Here is a 22628-nt window from a genome sequence, read left to right as displayed (position 1 = left end):
CATATGAAAGTGGAGGGAGATAAATGTGCAAAATGTATTGACATTACACAATGGCATAGAAGAAAGATAATGGTATAGTGTTGGTTGACTTAATACACTTGGTTGTTTTCATTGAGATTAGAAATGTTTTTTTCACAAGTGACATCTATCATACTATCAAGGTGTTTTGGTCTTATTTACTTCTTATACCAAGGATTCCAACGTTCGGGATCAAACGACTTTCAACGGGATTCACACATGAGACTGAAACTAGTTCAAATTTAGTTGGTTGGTTGGTTGGTTTGTTGTTTAACGCCGCACTCAACAATATTCCAGCTATATGACGGCGGTCTGTAAATAATCGAGTCTGGACCAGACAATCCAGTGAGTAATATCATGAGCATCGATCCACGCAATTGGGATCGATGACATGCATCAACCAAGTCATCGAGCCTGACCACCCGATCCCGTTAGTCACCTTTTACGCCAAGCATAGTCACCTTTTGTGGCAAGCATGGGTTGCTGAAGACCTATTCTACCCCGGAATCTTCACGGGTCAGTTCCAATTTAGAGACATACAAAACAAATGAAAACAATGCTTACTGAAAAACTAGAGTAAAAACGAATGGACGTAGAACATCAAAGGATATTCAAAGTATGCACAGATCAAACAAATGATGACGTAAGAAAGGCATTATAGAAAAGTAATACTTGTACTGAAATCAGGACAACCGCCATTTTCAAAAAAGCTTATCGTTTGCTTTTAAACATGCATTGTTTTCTATCAGTACGTAAAGAAGTAAACAGATCATAAATGCCTAAGTAGAAACAAATAATTTAGGTAATTAAACTTCAGACTAGAGACTAGCAGAAGCGTGGAAGCACCTTAGTCGTATCCTTGATCCTGTTGTGACAGACACCACGTGATAACTTACATCCAGCGACAAGGGGGAACAATCTAAATGTGGTAAATCGCCCGGTTTATTACACTTTTATTTCAATCCCTTGTAAAATATATGCAGACATATTAAATAATCGACTGTCTTGTTGGTTGGAGAGAAATACTATCTTAGCTGATGAACAAAATGGTTTCCGATAACAAAGAGATTGTACGGACCATCTATATGTTTTATCCACTTCAATTAAACAAAGAATAGCTCAAACTTTTGTTGGTTTGGTTTTGAAAAAAGGCGTTTGGTACCGTTACAAGGGACTATTTTCGGTTCAAGCTGCGTCATGCAATCTCTTTATCGTGGTGGAAATTGTTTTGGCAAATAAATGGATATTTTACTGAACGTTTTCCTGTTTATCAAGGAGTAAAACAATGCTGTAAATTCTCCCCTACTTTATTTTCTGTGTACGTTCATGATATAGATGAATGTATTAATAATCTCAATTGTAGTATTCAAATAGATGATCTTATGTTATCTGTGTTGTTGTATGCTGCTGATGTCGCGCTCATTGCTCCAGATGAAGCGTCTCTACAATCTATGCTTAATGTCTCAAATGATTGGTGCAAACATTGGCAATTAACTGTAAATAACAGCAAGATAAATATTGTACACTTTCAATGTGCTTCTGTAACACGACCAGAGTTCAATTCAATTGTGGTGATGTCTCATTACAGAATGGTGAACGTTATAGATATCTTGGCTCATGGTTCAATTACTTCTTAGATATAGGACAGACTGTTAGGAAACACTATAAATCTGCCATTCGCTCCTTATTATAGCTATTTAAGACGTATGATGTGGCAGGAGGTATGTCTAACCATGCATGTGTTAAGTTCTAGAACTTCTCTGGTTGAACCAGTCATGCTTTATGGATCATCAATGTGGAGTATAAACACATGTATGCAAGTTAATATCACAGAAAACAGAGCATGTCGTATATTTTCCGGGTGTACTTAAAACCACTTTCAATCTTGATGTTAATGGTGATATGGGGCTTGCTTCACCTATTCATAAAGTACACACTAATGTTTTTAGACTTTTTATTAAGTTTGAACAACAGTCATGTGACAGAATTTGCTCTAAGGTTATTAATTGGTCTAAACATAACTGTTAATACTGGGCCAGTAGAGTAGACAAAAAAATAATCAGCTGCAATTTAAAAATATTTCATATTTAACATTTGCAAAATACAATAAAAATAGAATTTATTAAACAATGCTTTCACGACGTTAATAACTGAAATAAATTATATATGGGATGATCGCAGGAATGTAAATGGCAACAAATAAAGAACACATAGATAATTTAAATCTTTCTTTTAATGAGGTTGAACCTCATGTATTGAATATTAATTTTAGAGACCAGCACTGAGTTTTAGTAATGTTTAGATGTGGTTGCCTGCCTCTTGGCTATCAGCAGATAGTGTTTGTACATATTGTTTTAGCTCTTTTAGCATTTGCTCTGTTGAAGATGAGACGCACTTTTTAATTGATGGTCTTTTGTATTCTGATTTGAAAGAAGAATTATTTTTAAAGCAACAATTTGTATTGCATATTTTTAAAATCTTAACAAAAAATGATCAGTTAATTAATGTAATGAATTCAATGAAAAATATTTGTATTCAAGCAACTGTATCAAGAATTCTTCTGAATATGTATAAGCGAAAGGTTCTTTTATGTAAACACCTCTTTTTATATCTGTATTCTAATTTAATTATGAATATGAATTGTCATTCAAATGTAAATATTTAAATCATATGGCACTCATGAAGAGCAATCTCCACGTTGTGAGTGCTTGGCAGCGCTAATCGCTCTTCCCCTGTGTGGACCCGGGATGCAATGTGTCCTCAGCACCCCATTGCTTGTCATATGAGGTGACTAAATTGGGCAACCCGTTTGCCGTGGGTTGCGCCCCTGTGTCGGTGGATGACGGGATTCTGGTGTTAAGAACAGGTGTTCCTTTGCCCAACACACCACTTTGACCCTCACTTCACCTGGACTGGTGGTAGGATGGGCCCGATCCTATCAATCGGCTGGTCATGCCAAGCCCTGTGCATGGTCTACTTTTATTTTAAATATATCTGTCCTCCTGTTCCACACAATTACTATGAAAACCTTCCAATTTTGTATAAATTAAAAACATGCCCTGAGTCCGGTGCCAGAAGACGGCTACTCATTGGCCAATCTGGCATTAGTGGCCTCCGGGTTCTAACTGTCTTCAGATAATTGCCAAGCGTGGAAGGACGGAACCAGCCAAACTTTAGTTCTGTTTGACACTATTATCTACCCGTGTCTGTATTGCTCGAGTATAGCATCCCTGTAGCCCTGGTGTTTTGTTTACCAATGAATGCAAACAAGCAAGAAAGCGTAGAAAGGAAGCGGAAACATATTTCCGTAAACATCCTGCAGTACATAACTTGAATAATGTTAAAATTACTAGTGCCAAGGCACGACGTGCTTATAAACATAATAAACGTCAATCATGGAGGCATAACGTCTCCAAATTTAATTCACGCACACTCATGTCAAAGGTATGGAACATGGTTAAAAAAATAAAAGGTAAAGTTTCAAAATCGTCTGTACACCATCTTAAAGACGGTGACAAATTAATAATTGATCAGTCTGCCATTGTAAAGAAACTTGGTGAAACTCTTGCCAAAAATTCTTCATCATCAAATTATGTTCCCGAGTTTCAGAGATATCAGAAACAACAGGAAAAGATAACAGTTAATTTCGATTCAAATAATGGTGAAGATTACATTGAAGTATAATCATTGCATGAGCTACATACCGCTCTTGAGCAAGCTCATGATACTGCTGCAGGGGATAATAATATCCATTATCAGTTACTCAAGCATTTGCTTGAATCATTTCTTGAGACAATTTTAGATATATTTGACCAAACATGGACATCAGGGAATTTTCCTCTTTCATGGCATAATGCCATTATAGTCCCCATACCAAAACATGGCCGGGATCATGCAGATCCCTCAAATTACCGCCCTATATCATTAACCAGTTGTGTTTGCAAAACCATGGAACGAATAGTAAATAATAGATTAGTGTGGTGTTTTGAAACCAACAATCTTATTACTAATATTCAATGTGGTTTCCGGAAAAATAGAAGTACTGTTGATCATTTAGTACAATTAGAATGCTTTGTTAAAAATGCGTTTGTAAATAAACAACACATAGTGTCAAATCTTTTTTATCTTGAGAAAGCATACGATACTATTTGGAACATTGGCATTTTAAAGGAATTCACGATTTTGGTTTGAGCGGTAGTTTACCTCATTTTATATCAAATTTTTTAACACACAGACAATTTCAAGTCCGACTTGGTTCCATCCTGTGTGACCATTATAATCAGGATCAGGTTGTCCCACAAGGCAGTTTGTTGTCTGTCACCTTGTTTAGTATTAAAATAAATAGTCTGTCCAAGGTTGTAAGTGATTCAGTGGACGGATCACTTTTCGTGGATGATTTTAATATTTCTTGTCGTGGTAAAAAAATGCATACAATAGTGAGGCAGTTACAAATCTGTCTCAATTAAATTCACAAGTGGTCCCTAGAAAATGGGTTTATATTTTCGAAATCAAAAACTAATTGCATACATTTTTGCAGAAAATATAAGCCGCATAAAGACCCTGAACTATTTTTGAATATCACCCCTATCAAAGTGGTAAAAGAGGGAAAGTTCTTGGGACTTATTTTTGACAGCCATCTAACTTTCTAACCACATATAAAATACATTAAAGCTAAATGTCTGAAGGCACTCGATTTATTTAAAGTAGTTTCTACTTCTAAGTGGGGAGGGGATCAGACAATACTCTTGCACTTGTATAGATCACTGACCCGTTCCAAACTTGATTACGGCTCCATCGTCTATGGTGGAGCATGTAAAAGTAATTTACAAAAACTACAAACTATTCATCACCAAGGCCAGAGCCTTTGCCTTGGAGCCTGTCGCACTTCTCCTATTCCAAATCTGTCTGTTGAAGAGGATGAGCCTTCTCTTAAACAACGCCGTCTAAAATGATCTTTACTATACATCACTAAATTATATTCTAATTGTGTCAAATCCAGCTTTCAATTGCGTTTTTAATCCTCTTTACGAAGGTATTTACAATAAGAAAACATCTCTTGTTCCACCACTTGGAATAAGAATTAAATCTGTCGTTTCTTCTGCTAAGATTAACACTCAGGATGTAGCTCCCATACAACTGTTTTCATCGCCTCCTTGACAAATGGTAAGGCCAATGTAGACCTCGTATTAACTAGACTTAAGAAATCTGATACAAATCCACAAATTTTTAAACAAGAATACAATCCGTTACGAAACACTTATGACACTTATAAATCTATATTTACAGATGGATCCAAGGATGGTGGCGTTGTTACTAGTGCCACTGTCATTGGATCCAGAACAATATCATCACGACTACCAGATAATAGTTCAATATTCACAACAGAAGCAAACGCAATTTTAACAGCACCAAAATATATCAAGAAACAATCCAAATATAAACAATTCATAATGTTTTCAGATTCACTTTCGTGCCTTCAGGCCATTAAAAATATGTTCTGTAAACATCCATTTTTAATTAAAATTCTTGAGTTATTGAATTATCTTGCTACTGGCCAATATGACATCGTCTTTTGTTGGTTACCCAGCCATGCTGGTGTCATTGGTAACACAATGGAAGATGCTGCTGCAAAAACAGCACTCAACAGATCTGTGACACCACTTCTGATCCCATACACTGACCATAAACCCATGATTAGATCTTACATTCGTGATCTAATGCAAAAGAAGTGGGACATCCAAGTAGGTATAAATAAGTCACATGAAATTAAACCAATTATCAGATATACCTTCTTGGGCTGTCGGTCAAGTCATTTTGCGACGATTGGCCACAGCAGATATACCCATGAATATCTATTGAAAGGTGAGGACCCTCCGTTTTGCATCCCTTGTGATGAAAGAATCACGGTTAAGCATGTTCTGCTTAACTGTATTGATTTTTCCATCCCAAGGCATAAATATTATTGTGTAAAAACAGACAAGGACCTTTTTAGTCATGTAAATTCTCATTTAATATTGTGCTTTTTAAAGAAAATAGAAATAATTCATAAATTTTGATGTACATAATGTGTTTGTTTATATATTAGTAATACTCACTTGTAACTTAGATTGTTAGTGGCTGTACCCTTGAGGGGGGTTAAAGAAGCATAAAGTTATTGTCCCCCTAAGTGGGTATGTAATTTCCACATCATTCGAAGTATTTTTATGCATGCCATGTTTTTAAACGTAGTATATTCGTCATTTTAATCTTTGGCTTGACGACTACACTGTCGCCAGTGACAGAAGGGATGGTTTAAATCCTGCCGGGGTCCATGCAGGAAGCAAAGGCATTTTAAGTCCCCATGGTCCCTAGTATGGTGATCTCCCTTTAGTTACTGACCCGTGAAGATATGGGGTAGAATAGGTCTTCAGCAACCCATGCTTGCCGTTAAAGGCGACTATGCTTGTCGTAAGAGGTGACTAACGGGATCGGGTGGTCAGGCTCGATGACTTGGTTGAAGCATGTCATCGATCCCAATTGCGTGGATCGATGCTCATGATATTAATCACTGGCTTGTCTGGTCCAGACTCGATTATTTACAGACCGCCGTCATATAGCTGGAATTTTGCTGAGTGCGGCGTAAAACAGCAAACCAACCAACCAACCCTTTAGTTACTGACGATCTCTAGCCCATTTTTATATTGTGTTGTTAATTGTTTCTGTTTTTAAATGTTCCTCAACTAGTTTTAAATCGACTCTGTGATATTCTAGTTATTGTACTTTCTTTCGATGACAGGTTTTTATAAAGTTTACATATATGTCTTATTGATGTATAACTTCTCGTCACGATATGGCTGAAATAATGCCGAAGTGACGTTAAATATTAACTCAATCACTCACTCACTTAAATTATATAGTCTTGTAAAAATATATACAATGCTTTTACCATGTCTCATAAGCCTTAAAGCTGAGCGTTATTTCTATTTCACTTGTATTAATTTGTATTTTATACCCTTTTCAACACTATCAACAATTACAAAATTACCATTTGTACACTGTTCGAGTGGGATTAAGGACTGAACTACATGTGTATATTCCTCTTTCTTTCAACAAAGGCAAAGGCCATTTTTATCAAAAATTGACTTCATTATAACTTGTAATTAACGGAAGTGTGAAACATGGGTTTTTTCAATTGTGTTTATTGTTCGCTTTTCGGGAGTTTCATTTATTTTGTTGGGAGACTGTTCTTTGTTTAAAATATTCGCCGATCTGTGCATAAAATGATATAGCACCGACCCCACTTTCTTCGTTCCTCGTTCTCGGCAAGGTTGTTGATCAGTTGACTGATAACATTCACAGGCTCAAGCATGATGAACATCTACCTTTACCACCTATGAAACCGAAGTTATATAGGACGCACGAGGCTACACTGGCGGAATTCCCAAGTATGGATGAAGACTTCTGCATGCTGGTATGTAATCCCGACACGAATGTTACGTTAGTGGCATCCCTGTTCAATGATTTGACATCGGTCTCCAGATACTCTACGGATATCGGAGTTTATATAAATTGGTTTGTCAGACACATCATCCCATCTTTACAACCATCCTATGAAAGAGTTGCCCCAGAAACACCCATGACTATTAGGACCGATCAAGTCGGACTCATCCATAGCCTCCTGGACTCGATTGTCAGGATGCAGGAAGACTTATTCTCCTGGACTTCTACACTTTCAACATCAACAACTTTTAGCCAAGATCAGATCCAGAGCCGTGTGAAACCAAACCAAAAAGTTATTATGACACAACCTATATCAGCGACCACAACATTCAACGGAAAATTAAGACATGTCATAGATGAAGTTAAACATGACACAACAGAACGTTTCCAAACTTCAGCTCGACTTAGCTGCTGAAGCTCATGAATCATCCAATTCACAGAAGCGTTCCTAGGACTATAAGTGATCAGCGTCCAAACAGCTTCCTTAGAAAAAGTTTATCCCCTCCGGGCAGGATTCATTCCAACCAAGGCGGGGGGACGACAAACAACAGTCTTCCCAGGATTCCTTTCGCTAATCAGATTACAAGAAACGGGGATATTATCGCCGTGGAATATCGGGAGGCAGAGGGGAACGAAGGTTCTGACTTCCTTACAACCCCCTCTGACATTTTGACCCTTTCGACCTGGTGATATCTATGGATTGTGATTTACGCCTACCGTCTTTCAACATAACGCTGACTACGGGCCCAGTGGGAGGGCGCTTTTTGTCATACGCCCAAAATTGGGAGCAAGTTACGCCCGACCACTGGATTCTGGACGTCGTGGCTCTAAGATACAAGCTTCACCTCAGGAAACATCTTAACCTGAACGAAGACTTTATGAAGCTAGTACGCAACTCTCCACCCATGTCTGATGCTCGTGATATCAATCACTGGATTGTCTGGTCCAGACCCGATTATCCCCAAGTCTGGATGATTCACAGCAATTTTTGGTTCAGAGTCAGCAAATACTGGCAGAGATTTTTGTTAAAAAGCTATTTCCAGGTAAACCAAGAGGTTGATAATGTCACAACCGATTTCTGCTCCCAAGACATTCAAAGGCAAATTGGGACATATCATAGATGAAGTCAGACAAGATACAAGGAACGATTCCAAGCATCAACTATTTGCCTAGCTGCCAAGACTCACGGATCTTTCCCCTCCCTGTAGAGCTTGAAACTGGTCGACTCAACATACGGGATTACAGTTTAAAGCGCAGGAAGGGTTACATGTCACGTGTCTAGACTGACTGTAAACATTTTTATCATAATCAGGTCAACTGACTCAGTGGGATCCGTGCAGTATATTTGTACAGACTGGCTTACATGGTCGCTTATACGTAACATTACAACCACTCGACCAGACGCCTGTCGCTGTACATCATGTACCATCGGATGCCTGCCTGCACAGTGAACGAGACACAACGCACCATCGTTCCCCGATATAACAACGGGAACCCTTATGCGAAGCCCAAGAGATAGAAACGATTCATACGGTACAATCTTTCAGACCAAGTAATTTTGTACATTCAACCTGTCCTACTCGATATATTGTTGAATTTTTCCCACGACCTCTCCTCGATACAGAACGGGTGCGCCTATACGTCTACCAGGGATTTGGCATTGCTTCGCTGACAACACATTTCACGTTTCGTCGTGTCCCGGCACGAGCGGAGAATCGACTGAAGTGGACGAACTGACTCCATCAGTTGTCGGATGGAAGCGAGACATATTCCCGTGAAACTGAACATCCTTGCCGACATCTTTTCCCGCTACGGGAGAATAGTGGCAACAGAATGGACCTTACATCCCCAGATTTTTGCTTGGATAACCACGTTATGGGACACACCGCACGTAGATCTATTTGTCACCTACAAGAACCATCAACTCAACAAGTGGAATCTGTCACCTACAAGAACCATCAACTCAACAAGTGGAATCGTTTCGACTATTCATTCTACTTGTCATGGCTACAGCAGCAACAGTCCGGAGTTACATGCCTTAGACTATTCTAATCTTACCCATGATCAACATTGGACCTCAAAAACTCTAAGATCGCTCCCAGACTTCGTAGCCAAGTATCAATCTACCACAATGGGACCGTTGGGTCATAGACACTATACAATTCCTGCCTTGGAACCAACAGTGTATCACCCAGACAGACTCTTATGTCCCATCAGAGCTCTCGAGTTCCATCTTTTGGCACAGACCCATAAAGACGCCATCGGAGGTGACTTTTCATATCCTGTAAGACCATCTCAAACAAGGATATCACCAAGGCTATTTTAGCAGGATAGATGAAAGCACAAAGTTGCACAAAGTTATACACAGGCTCAGAATTCCACGCCACGTTTTGGATCACCAAATCTGAGCCCTAGCCACGCTTCATGGACATGAGTCTCAGTAAAACAAGTAGTTTCTAGCTGTCAGTGGGCCTCACAAAACACCCCCACCAGCTCTTACTTACGTGACGTGCAACCGGACATATATTCTCTTTGTCAGGTGATCGCGGCACAAACTGTCATCCGCCGTAGGATGGATTAGAAGCACCTTAAATGTCAACTATCACATTTTATCGGAAATAGCTTCATTACCGGAAGTGATAGAAGAACCGAAAGTGACGTCGTCAGCACCGGAAATAGCCGAACAGACGTCATTACCAAATGGGGAAGTGACATACCGGAAGTGACGTCATAACCGAAAGTGACGTAATCGCCGATATAAAAAGTCACAAATCCAGGTTTATTATGATCAAGATCAGCAAATATAACAGTTAATCTAAATATATTTGACTGATACTTGACACAGTTTTCTGATTTTCAAGTCCTCAAGGGGAATTTCAGAGGAAATTATCTCAAGTAGGATTAGAATTAGAACATAATAGTTTCCAGAATGGGATTGCTGTCAATTACACAGGGAGTTACTATATAGGCAAATCCCACCGGGGTCCCTTTGGTATATTCTGGCAGATATGTAATAGAGGTAGAAGTTTCATAAGAATTATCGAACAATAGTTCAGGCTGCATAGGATATAGATGCTTTGGAAGATCACAATATACAACATGTTTTCACAGAACGATGTGTACATCAACAACTACGACAACCACAAGGGGAATATACAATATCGAACAATAGTTTATCATTGTTAATAATTCTAAGAATACTACCTCTATTACCTATCTGCTATTTTTCTTATATTTCGGCTTTCAATCAGACTAACTAAATTTTTTAGATTTTCAACAGACGTCCTCTTTACTGTCAATCACACAATACGTTGCCAATTAGTCTCGTAACTACCCAAGCCATGACGTCACAATGGCGGCAACATCACTTTTTTCCATCATCTACTACTAGAGGTAGATGAATTGGGGTGGTGGGATGGAGTAATTCGTATGTAATAGAGGTAGTATTCTTAGAATTATTAACAATGATAAACTATTGTTCGTTATTGTATAGTTTGGATATGCTGGAATTTCCCCTTGTGGTTGTCGTAGTTGTTGATGTACACATCGCTCTGTGAAAACATGCTGTATATTGTGATCTTCCAAGGCAGTTATATCTTATGCAGCCTGACATGGGTAACCTTAGACTGCCGTAGATCTTTGACATACTCTCTTTTTTTTGCCTTTGACCATATGTTCATAGATGAGCTTCACTTAAGTTTAGGAACTCAAACCAGGGACCAGGAAAGAAATGGAATCATTCTGTTCATTCTGTCTGGTACCCCCTTTTAGAACATGCTTTTGTAAGACTTGGCTGGTCATTATGAAATGTGAAGAAATGTATAACCCTGCTTTATGAGAACTAGTTACTTCGAAAAACATAACTAATTTATTCTTGAAAAAATCTTCATGTTCTGACAGCCAGCGAGGAGGGCACTTTGTATTTACATGGCACCAGGTAATCCTATCCAAGTACTTTTGGGAGTTATAGAGGACTTACGTAAGTGGTAAAATAGGTCTTTGCTGGGTTTGCTTGAGTTTCCTGTACCTTCATTCCCTTATTATTTATCCCATTTTGTATTAATAGAACATTGCACAAATGTGTGAGCGCTTCACTGGTTTAACAAGTTAATAACTAGGTGAGGTGAGGTGAGGTGGCTGCTTGTGCTAGTCCGGACTGATGCCGATTTATAGTGCTAGCTCACTGAGATACCATGCCTTAGTTTAACATGAATACCCCGCTCAGACACAGTATACTGACTCAGAGACAGACAGGGTAACAACAAGTACCATCTTTTAACGTCTTTTGGTATGACGCGGCCGGGGATTAATGACTGGGGGGGGGGGGGGCGGTCAGGTAGCCTAGTAGTTAAAGCGTTCGCTTGTCACGCCGATTACCTGGGTTCGATTCCTGACATGGGTTCAACGTGTGAAGCCTTATTCTGGTGTCCTCCGCCTTTATATTGCTGGAATATTAGTAAAAGCAGCGTAAAACCATACTCACTCAATAATTACTACGATAACAACTGTCAAAACAATGTTGCTTTTAATAAATGGAGATATATGTGATCATGGTAACAGTAAATCAAAACAATTTGGGTTGTTAGTACCTTCATCCCTCGTTAAGTGTCCCTGTTTGTGTTGCTATAACATGCCACCAATGAGCGCTTTATCGATTTAGTGGTTAGGATATTCTTTATCATATAATTAGTGGATTTCTCGGCAGGATAAAGCCTAAGGATAAAAACGATACCCGTTTGGGTCATATGCGGATATAGATGCAAATATCAAAGGTCAAGTTGGGACTCATTTCACTGTTAATAAACAAACATGGCGTCGCCCTTGTCATTCGGCGATCGCGTCAGAATTAACCGACGGGAATCCGGAGAAACAACTGGGATAATTGCTATCATTATCAAAAGAATAAACTAAAAGACTGAAAATCTGTGTCTAACTGTGACGTGGCTTCGTTATTTTACAAGTTTAGGCAACTTTGGAGATATATAGAAACAATATTGCGAGGGCACTAGCCAAGCAGGATCACTTTCCATATCTGTGCTTGTAGACATCTGCTGCTTGGAACCTTTCCCAAAAATTATGAGCAGCTGGATTTGGCCAAAATACGTTCGATTAGTTACCGTTTTTCGTTTTATCACTGTGAGTACATCTGGCTGCACTTCATAACGTTCAGACAGGACTGGCCGAATGTCAACAACGTCTGACTAGCCGTGACGTTTCATAGACTAGGATTAGAGTAGCTTCGAATCTGTTCGAATCTGTTCGAATCTGTTTTGTGTGTGGCTGACATCTCATTCCACCAACTCAGTTGTCAATAAGTGGTTTGTGGACAGTCTGAATGCTTCTTAAAGGTTGTACCTGTTGAGTGGCTTGTTTCTGACGAACACATACAGGTTTCACAGTACATTGTCCACACAATATCATTAAAATCAGATATAAGTGCCCGCTTCCGCTACCCAAAGATCTGAGTGAGTGAGTGAGTGAGGTTTTACGCCGCTTTTAGCAATATTCCAGCAATATAACGGCGGGGGACACCAGAAATGGGCTTCACACATTGAACCAATGTCAGGTATCGAACCTGGGTCTTCGGCGTGATAAGCGGACGCTTTAACCACTAGGCTACCAGACCGCCCCCGGAAGATCTGAAGATATCCCATAACAGGTAAAGTCAGAATTACCTTTCGTGAACATTGACGGATAAATGAAATGATTTACAGGAAGTCAGCATGAACAAATCAGAAAGCAGCTTTCTCGAACTTTACCATTCCAGTTTCAAACTTGCGACTTTTATTCCAGACTACATTTTTAAAGATATATTGAAAAAAACTTCCAATCAAAATTTGAAAACTGATCAAAAGAAAATTCTGAAATGTCCAACAAATGGCCAAAATTGTATGACATTACTTCAAAAGGGCTATGGAAAGCAAGAGATAAACGATGTCTCGCATTCGGAATCAGTCGTCAAGTCCATAACTGTCGTTTGAAATACCCTTGGTTTACCTTTTTGAGGTTGCATAATTAGAAAACACATTCCGACTGTCAGTGTCTCAATCTGGTAAGCAACACTCCGATTGATCGGATGAAAGGTCCTTCTGACGTGTCACCTTATGGGATGTCCTCAGAACTGTGTTTAGCGGTAGCGAGAGCGAAGATCTGATTTTAATGAGATTGATTTTCCACCTCGTCGATATTTGAAAATGCACATTTCAAAACCAACTTAAGCCTGTGTGCTTAACAGTAATGCCAAACAGAGTTGAATGGGAACCTTTTTAAGACATTCCCATTTAAAACCGACCAGCTTAGTTGACCAGTCACTAGAAAGATGTTCAGTCAGCATTGTTAGTTGCACCACATCACTGATCAGTGAAAAGAATCTATGCTGCACAAGTTTCTGTTTCAAACTAGTCTGCTTGTGTAGCACCAATATGAGACAAACATTCACACCATTCACATCATGCATGGTCCAGGGAAAATCATTAATACAATGACAGGACTGGCCGAATGTCAACAATGTCTGACTAGCCGTGATGTTTCATAGACAAGGGTTAGAGTAGCTTCCCCTTGATAAAGGGCAGTTATCACCGATGGATTGCCGCGAAAGGCAATTAAAAACAATTTGTGTAGGCAATTGTTTGTTTTGCATATATGGAGTTACCCCACTGTAGAAGAAATAGGTTTCTGTTGGAACTATATTAGCTACTGTCACTGTCCGACTGACACACCACTTACCCTCTGATGCTTTTATATATTAATGTGCACATTCCAGGGAAATTTACAGAGTTTAGGAAATGTTCGTGAGAGATGGGATTTTCGAGCACAGAATTGCTGGCAAAATACAATATTTATTCCAAGTACAGGATATGTACCATCCATCCCCAAACACACTCGCGGGATAACCTCTTTTACTGAACACTGTTTGATAGACTTGGATAATAGCACCCCGCTTCCATGAAAACTCTTTTGCACAAGCATACATCGCATCCTTCAACCTTGCATTCAACCATTTTCATAATACTTATGATAAATATCGATTATAATACAAATGTACTCCTGGATTGATGAGGTGATGGCCAATAACGTACACTTACGAAATGAACTGAATTAAAAACCAACGAATCTGTTTTGTGTGTGGCTGCCATCGCATTCCACCAACTCAGTTGTGCATAAGTGGTTTGTGGCGGAACAGTCTGAATGCTTCTTAAAGGTTGTACCTGTTGAGTGGCTTGTTTCTGACGAACACATACAGGTTTCAAAGTACATATCCACACAATATCATTAAAATCGATCTAAGTCCCCGGTTCCGCTACCCAAAGATCTCAGTGAGTGAGTGAGTGAGGTTTTACGCTGCTTGCAGCAGTTTTCCAGCAATATAACGGCGGGGGACAACAGAAAAGGGCTTCACACATTGTACCCATGTCGGGAATCGAGCCCGGTTCTTCGGCGTGATGAGCGAATGCTTTAACCACTAGGCTACCGGACCGCCCCCGGAAGATCGGAAGATATCCCATAACAGGTAAAGTCAGAATGACCTTTCGTGAACTTTGACCGATAAATGAAATGATTTACAGGAAGTCAGCATGAACAAATCAGAAAGCAGCTTTCTCGAACTTTACCATTCCAGTTTCAAACTTGCAACTTTTATTCCAGACTACGTTTTTAAAGATATATTGAAAAAAACTTCAAATCAAAATGTGAAAACTGATCAAAAGAAAATTCCGAAATGTCCAACAAATGACCAAAATTGTATGACATTACTTCCAACAGGTTATGGAAAGCAAGAGATAAACGATGTCTCGCATTCGGAATCAGTCGTCCAGTCCATAACTGTCGTTTGAAATACTCGTGGTTTACCTTTTTGAGGTTGCACAATTAGAAAACACATTCCGACTGTCAGTGTCTCAATCTGGTAAGCAACACTCCGATTGATCGGATGAAAGGTCCTTCTGACGTGTCACCTTATGGGATGTCCTCAGAACTGTGTTTAGCGGTAGCGAGAGCGAAGATCTGATTTTAATGAGATTGATTTACACCTCGTCGATATTTGAAAATGCACATTTCAAAACCAACTTAAGCCTGTGTGCTTAACAGTAATGCCAAACAGAGTTGAATGGGAACCTTTTTAAGACATTCCCATTTAAAACCGACCAGCTTAGTTGACCAGTTACTAGAAAGATGTTCAGTCAGCATTGTTAGTTGCGCCACATCACTGATCAGTGAAAAGAATCTATTCTGCACAAGTTTCTGTTTCAAACTAGTCTGTTTGTGTAGCACCAATATGAGACAAACATTCACACCATTCGCATCATGCATGGTCCAGGGAAAATCATTAATACAATGACAGGACTGGCCGAATGTCAACAATGTCTGACTAGCCGTGATGTTTCATAGACTAGGGTTAGAGTAGCTTCCCCTTGATAAAGGGCAGTTATCACCGATGGATTGCCGCAAAAGGCAATTAAAAACAATTTGTGTAGGCAATTGTTTGTTTTGCATATATGGAGTTACCCCACTGTAGAAGAAATAGGTTTCTGTTGGAACTATATTAGCTACTGTCACTGTCCGACTGACACACCACTTACCCTCTGATGCTTTTATATATTAATGTGCACATTCCAGGAAAAGTTACAGTGTTTAGGTAATGTTCGTGAGAGATGGGATTTTCGAGCACAGAATTGCTGGCAAAATACAAAGTTTATTCCAAGTACAGGATATGTACCATCCCCAAACACACTCGCGGGATAACCTCTTTTACTGAACACTGTTTGATAGACTTGGATAATAGCACCCCGCTTCCATGAAAACTCTTTTGCACAAGCATACATCGCATCCTTCAACCTTGAATTCAACCATTTTCATAATACTTATGCTAAATATCGATTATAATACAAATGTACTCCTGGATTGATGAGGTGATGGCCAATAACGTACACTTACGAAATGAACTGAATTAAAAATCAACGAATCTGTTTTGTGTGTGGCTGCCATTGCATTCCACCAACTCAGTTGTGCATAAGTGGTTTGTGGCGGAACAGTCTGAATGCTTCTTAAAGGTTGTACCTGTTGAGTGCCTTGTTTCTGACGAACACATACAGGTTTCAAAGTACATATCCACACAATATCATTAAAATCGATCTAAGTCCCCGGTTCCGCTACCCAAAGATCTCAGTGAGTGAGTGAGTGAGGTTTTACGCTGCTTGCAGCAGTTTTCCAGCAATATAACGGCGGGGGACAACAGAAAAGGGCTTCACACATTGTACCCATGTCGGGAATCGAGCCCGGTTCTTCGGCGTGATGAGCGAATGCTTTAACCACTAGGCTACCGGACCGCCCCCGGAAGATCGGAAGATATCCCATAACAGGTAAAGTCAGAATGACCTTTCGTGAACTTTGACCGATAAATGAAATGATTTACAGGAAGTCAGCATGAACAAATCAGAAAGCAGCTTTCTCGAACTTTACCATTCCAGTTTCAAACTTACAACTTTTATTCCAGACTACGTTTTTAAAGATATATTGAAAAAAACGTCAAATCAAAATGTGAAAACTGATCAAAAGAAAATTCTGAAATGTCCAACAAATGACCAAAATTGTATGACATTACTTCCAACAGGTTATGGAAAGCAAGAGATAAACGATGTCTCGCATTCGGAATCAGTCGTCCAGTCCATAACTGTCGTTTGAAATACTTGTGGTTTACCTTTTTGAGGTTGCACAATTAGAAAACACATTCCGACTGTCAGTGTCTCAATCTGGTAAGCAACACTCCGATTGATCGGATGAAAGGTCCTTCTGACGTGTCACCTTATGGGATGTCCTCAGAACTGTGTTTAGCGGTAGCGAGAGCGAAGATCTGATTTTAATGAGATTGATTTACACCTCGTCGATATTTGAAAATGCACATTTCAAAACCAACTTAAGCCTGTTTGCTTAACAGTAATGCCAAACAGAGTTGAATGGGAACCTTTTTAAGACATTCCCATTTAAAACCGACCAGCTTAGTTGACCAGTCACTAGAAAGATGTTCAGTCAGCATTGTTAGTTGCGCCACATCACTGATCAGTGAAAAGAATCTATGCTGCACAAGTTTCTGTTTCAAACTAGTCTGCTTGTGTGGCAGCAATATGAGACAAACATTCACACCATTCACATCATACATGGTCCAGGGAAAATCATTAATACAATGACAGGACTGGCCGAATGTCAACAATGTCTGACTAGCCGTGATGTTTCATAGACTAGGGTTAGAGTAGCTTCCCCTTGATAAAGGGCAGTTATCATCGATGGATTGCCGCGAAAGGCAATTAAAAACAATTTGTGTAGGCAATTGTTTGTTTTGCATATATGGAGTTACCCCACTGTAGAAGAAATAGGTTTCTGTTGGAACTATATTAGCTACTGTCACTGTCCGACTGACACACCACTTACACTGCAAACACGAAAACGTCGTATTTTCCGTATATGGTCATTGGACGGAAAAACGACGTTATTTGGACGTTTTCAAACCATCGTTTTTCCGTCCAAATAACGTCGTTATTTGACATAACAATTAAGATGAACATTCAATTTCCGATATAAGTAAATGAATAAGTGTGTTTTACGCCACAATCAGTCAAAGACCAACGTTGTCCGGTCTGATGACACACAATATACCAGGTAGCACATTGTCTACACCCTATCCCCATTGAAGTCTCAACTGTGGGTATTCCTGGGGACGAAAAGGCCCCATGTACCTAGGAATCTCATTAATACATTCATGCGCGGCATTCTCTACCTCAATAAGGTCATATAGTTAACATGCTAATCTAACTCGAACTACCATCCCGCTCAAGATGAATGTTTTATGTAAAATCCGTACTTTCTTGGGTTGAGTCCCATCCGGGATTTGAACCCACACTGTGAGTGAGGCACCCAATCGCCAGAACACAAAGTTGGCGATCTAACCCAGCCACTTAAACCAAAAATGTTAGTCCAGATGACGTATACTTTGTGTACTCCTCTGACAAGAGAAAAATGGCACGGCGTCTATGACCGAAAGCTTTGAACCAACAATGCCTTTAAGAAAGTGGTCAACAGTAACACACATTATATTTGGATACCACTTTCTCAGTAAACTACATATTTTTAGGGTGGAGATAATAGACGTTGTTGGTTGATTATCAATGGACAAATTAAAGCCAAAACTTAACTTATGAATGATTGGTAATGGGAAATGGACAATGGGCAAACGGGAGGCGGGGTAATCAGCGCCATGCCAGTTATCTGTTGGCTTCCCTTGTTGCATTCCCTTCTTTGCTATCTTTTTACTTTTGTTGTTCTTACAGGTACAAATATATGTTCTCTGCCTCATAGTGTTTAATCATATGCACCTGATGAAGGAGAAAGTTTATATTCCGAAACGGAGTGTTCCTCCGTTGACATCCATAAATACTTTTCCTTGTGTGTATAGTTCTTAATGCCCTTCAAAGACTCAATCTAGCTTTGTTTTTAAATGTGGTGATATTTGCGTAGAATATAATATGGTCATGCCTATATACATTTGGGTCTTTGTCTACATAAACATTTAGACATACAATTTAGAGGTAAGGACATTGCTAATTCTGCAGGCATGAAGTACACGTCATAGCAAGCTGTGATCTTTATTCATACTTTAGATATTCGTAATGGTGATCTGTAACTGAAGTTTATCGTAATCTTCCGCAACTCTCACCTCCTGACCAGTTGAACGTCTTAGTGCATTCAGATGCCATTGTAAAATTCCAGGCTGCCCCTCTTTCTTGATGTTTTGACGGATGAAATCTATTGCGTTATAATAATCTCTGTTTGCTGATATATAATATGTACATGTTGTAAAATATTTACGATATTTTAAACGTGTAATTCGATACATATGCAATGCAATGTGAACATAAGTGCGGATGCACGAAGGCGGTTATAGTCATAGTTATACTGCGATGGATGTAGGGGAATGGTAGGGGGGTGTATGTATGTATGAAAGCACGAATACCGATACATGAGGGCGGATATAGTTATAGTTCGATGGATGTTGGGGAATGGTGGGAGGATGGATTATGTATGAAAGCATGCGCATGGATCCATGATGGCTGACGTAGACATAATGGTGGGGAAAGAAGAATGTGGTGTGTGTGTGTGTGTGTGTGTGCGTGCGTGTGTGCGTGCGTGCGTGCATACGTGCGTGCGTGCGTGCGTTGTGATACGAGGGTTGGCGATCATGTTGTCAGATGATTGTGTGAGTAAGTTAAGTGGTTGAGGATGTGGCAGGTATGAGTATTGATACATGCAGACTTGGGGTTGGGGGACTGGGTGTGCCTGTACTGAGGTCTTTTGTTTCACTCACTTATAGTGTTTTCTTTCACTTAAATTCTCTTTTACGCATTTTAATGACTGAAACTGTAGTGACTCAAAGGTCATACTGGCCGGGCATTCAACATATCTACCCCAACTACATACGTAGCCATTTTTATGGTGTACAGTTCTTCTTCTACCTCACACACACACACACACACACACACACACACACACACACACACACACATATATATATATTGTTATATTAAATGTATCTTCGAGAGTCAGTAAGAAACTAGAAATAACTGCCTTTGTTCTGTAAACCTCACCAAGTTTCAGCTTTTGCCTCTTCCTTTGTGGACTGAGGTTTCACATTTGTAAAATGATCTCTCTTATCTGTCTGTACCACCAACTTAACTGCCCTCACCCCCTGCAGTTTTCCCATCCCATATTGTCAAGCAGGTGACCCACAAGGAGGAATACCGCCCTCCCTCAGCCCAGTGATACTGTGCCTAGCACAATATGTTGGGGATACGTAGCCTTGCTGTTGGCAAACATTTTGTAACAATTTGGCAAACTTTGATATGTAAACAGCAAATATTATTCAGTTTTATTTCAACAAAAACGGAAAAAAATCGGATCCTACTTATTTTGTGGATACCATAACAATAAATCAAGCCAATAGATCGTTTGAGCTGGCATGAATATAAAAAATAATATGTTCATTGGCTTCTTCACTGAATGCATAGTGTGGAGGACTACTTCACTTGAGGATAAGTAACATAAATAATGATGATAATTATGATAGTATTGCCATTATTATTCCTTTAGATTATTAAAAAAAAAGTTATTATGTTTTCATAGAGAGAAAGAGATATGGAGATTGTGAGATTATTTTTAGCATCGGAATTGTTAACATAATTCTTAAAGATATTATGTTTTGTTTGTTTGTTGTTAAATGCTGCACTCAGCAACGTAAGGATATTAAAACATTACATTTAGGTTCAGTTGTATTTTATATTTGTATCATTTTGCAAATGTTACAGAGACCTGATAAGGGATATATAATAATGTATAGTCGCTATTCTTAAAGTAAGAATATGTTAGATTTATCAACCAGATATATTGCACACAAGAGGATAATCATATTTCATGACACTATTCAACGTCGAAGTCAACGATAATTGTGTATGTTATTGCTACATGACACGGATACGTCATGATAAAGCAATTAGAAGTTGGCATTTGATGATATAAGATAGCTACGCGATAAATCACAAAGAACAAAGAAGGAAGCGATATTTATTTCACGATAAAACATTGTTCTATCATGACGTCATTTATTGAGATTCGAACATGCACTCGCAACTTGAAAAGTAAAATTTGTAAATTTGACCTTATTTTTGAGAGGTATGTGTCTAGTGAGTTGTTCCCAATAAATGTTGCTGGAGAATCCGAAAGTGAGAGTGATATGACAATCGGTATTGGGAGAAAAGGTACAGATGATTGACGAGAAAATTGTGAGAATATGCGGGACCAAACTCAAATCCTAAAATGGATTTATCTAGCATGGCCGCTGTCGGATTCTATTCAAGGAATCATCATTATTTAAGTACGGGTAAATATTTTAAAGCGTGTATTTTTTCCTAATTTAACACCCTAAAAAAGGCTGTACGTAATGTTGATATCTCATATAGAAATAAACGAGTCTCGGTCGTTGTTTATCGTACAATAAACAACTCCAACTCGTCGTTTGTTTCTTAATTACATGACCATATACACTAACATTATATCTTTTCATGTTTATCGGTCAACAAAAGCGACATAAGCATTTCCATTATCACGAGAAACCCTTGCCAAAAGTAGCGCCAACTGCACAATTGCGACAACATCAGGAGCATGTTTCATGATTCATTATAATAAATGATGACATTGGATGCTCGCAAAAACGCGAGCTCATTCCGATCCACTAGTGGCACCCGCCACAAACACATCCAAAGGCAAGCCAATTGTTCACCCGAAAAGGCAGAGAATTGCATCTGACATCATTTTTGTCATTGATACGTCAAACCTGGAAATGCCGTCTACACGTCCAACACAAAGCCCAAGCCAGGACACAAATCCTTCAAACACGGCCAAAGTTCTGTTAATTACATACATTTCCCCCTAACCTTAAATAATCTATACTAGTTCTGAAGTAAATCGTATTTACCCGTATGAATCGTCTTATGTTATTTATTGCCGATAAACGGAATATGCACTTTCTGAAAGTACTGTGTGATAAGTCACGCACCAAACCTATACTCTCGATAAACATGCTGCTCTTACTTAAAAAAGAATATTGGGTTAACAAGATACGTATATTAAAGTACCATGCTTTCCTGATGTGCTCTCATTCTAATTTGAAATAATGGCATAAATACTTACCACTCATCTTTCAATATTGTTCAAGGTTGGGTTAATCACGAACATATATGAATATGTACAACATCTATACTTACTTATCTTTATACTTAAAGGCATCAGGTTTGTCTGTCATAAGACCCCGAAACAAATATGTCCAACACAGCCCAATATTTTGCTCTCCTTGTTCTTATATTTTATAAGTATTGTTTAAACAACTGTTTTTTTCTGTAAAATATGTTCATTTCAGAAATAAGATGTTATTCTAGCATTAGGTCTGTGGTACGTTTACTGCATCAGCATTACATTAAAACGATATTACATTATATAAATCCATACAGAGGAAATGCTTAACATTTATCTTTTAAGGAAGAGTGCAGGACGACTTGCTTTATACATATAAATGTGGACCTATATGTATGGAC

The 22628-nt window shown here is 39.0% G+C and overlaps 1 protein-coding gene across 1 annotated transcript in view; it reads right to left on the bottom strand.

The window, feature by feature from the left end:
- The window catches only part of LOC124123803, a 192947-nt gene that overhangs the window by 72209 nt on the left and 98110 nt on the right, over nt 1-22628 (bottom strand). The window lies entirely within an intron of this gene.

Source organism: Haliotis rufescens, unplaced genomic scaffold (genome assembly GCF_023055435.1).
Source record: "Haliotis rufescens isolate VD_foot unplaced genomic scaffold, xgHalRufe1.0.p SCAF_18, whole genome shotgun sequence".
Lineage (NCBI taxonomy): Eukaryota > Metazoa > Mollusca > Gastropoda > Lepetellida > Haliotidae > Haliotis > Haliotis rufescens.
This window is presented reverse-complemented; position numbering and strand designations above follow the sequence as displayed.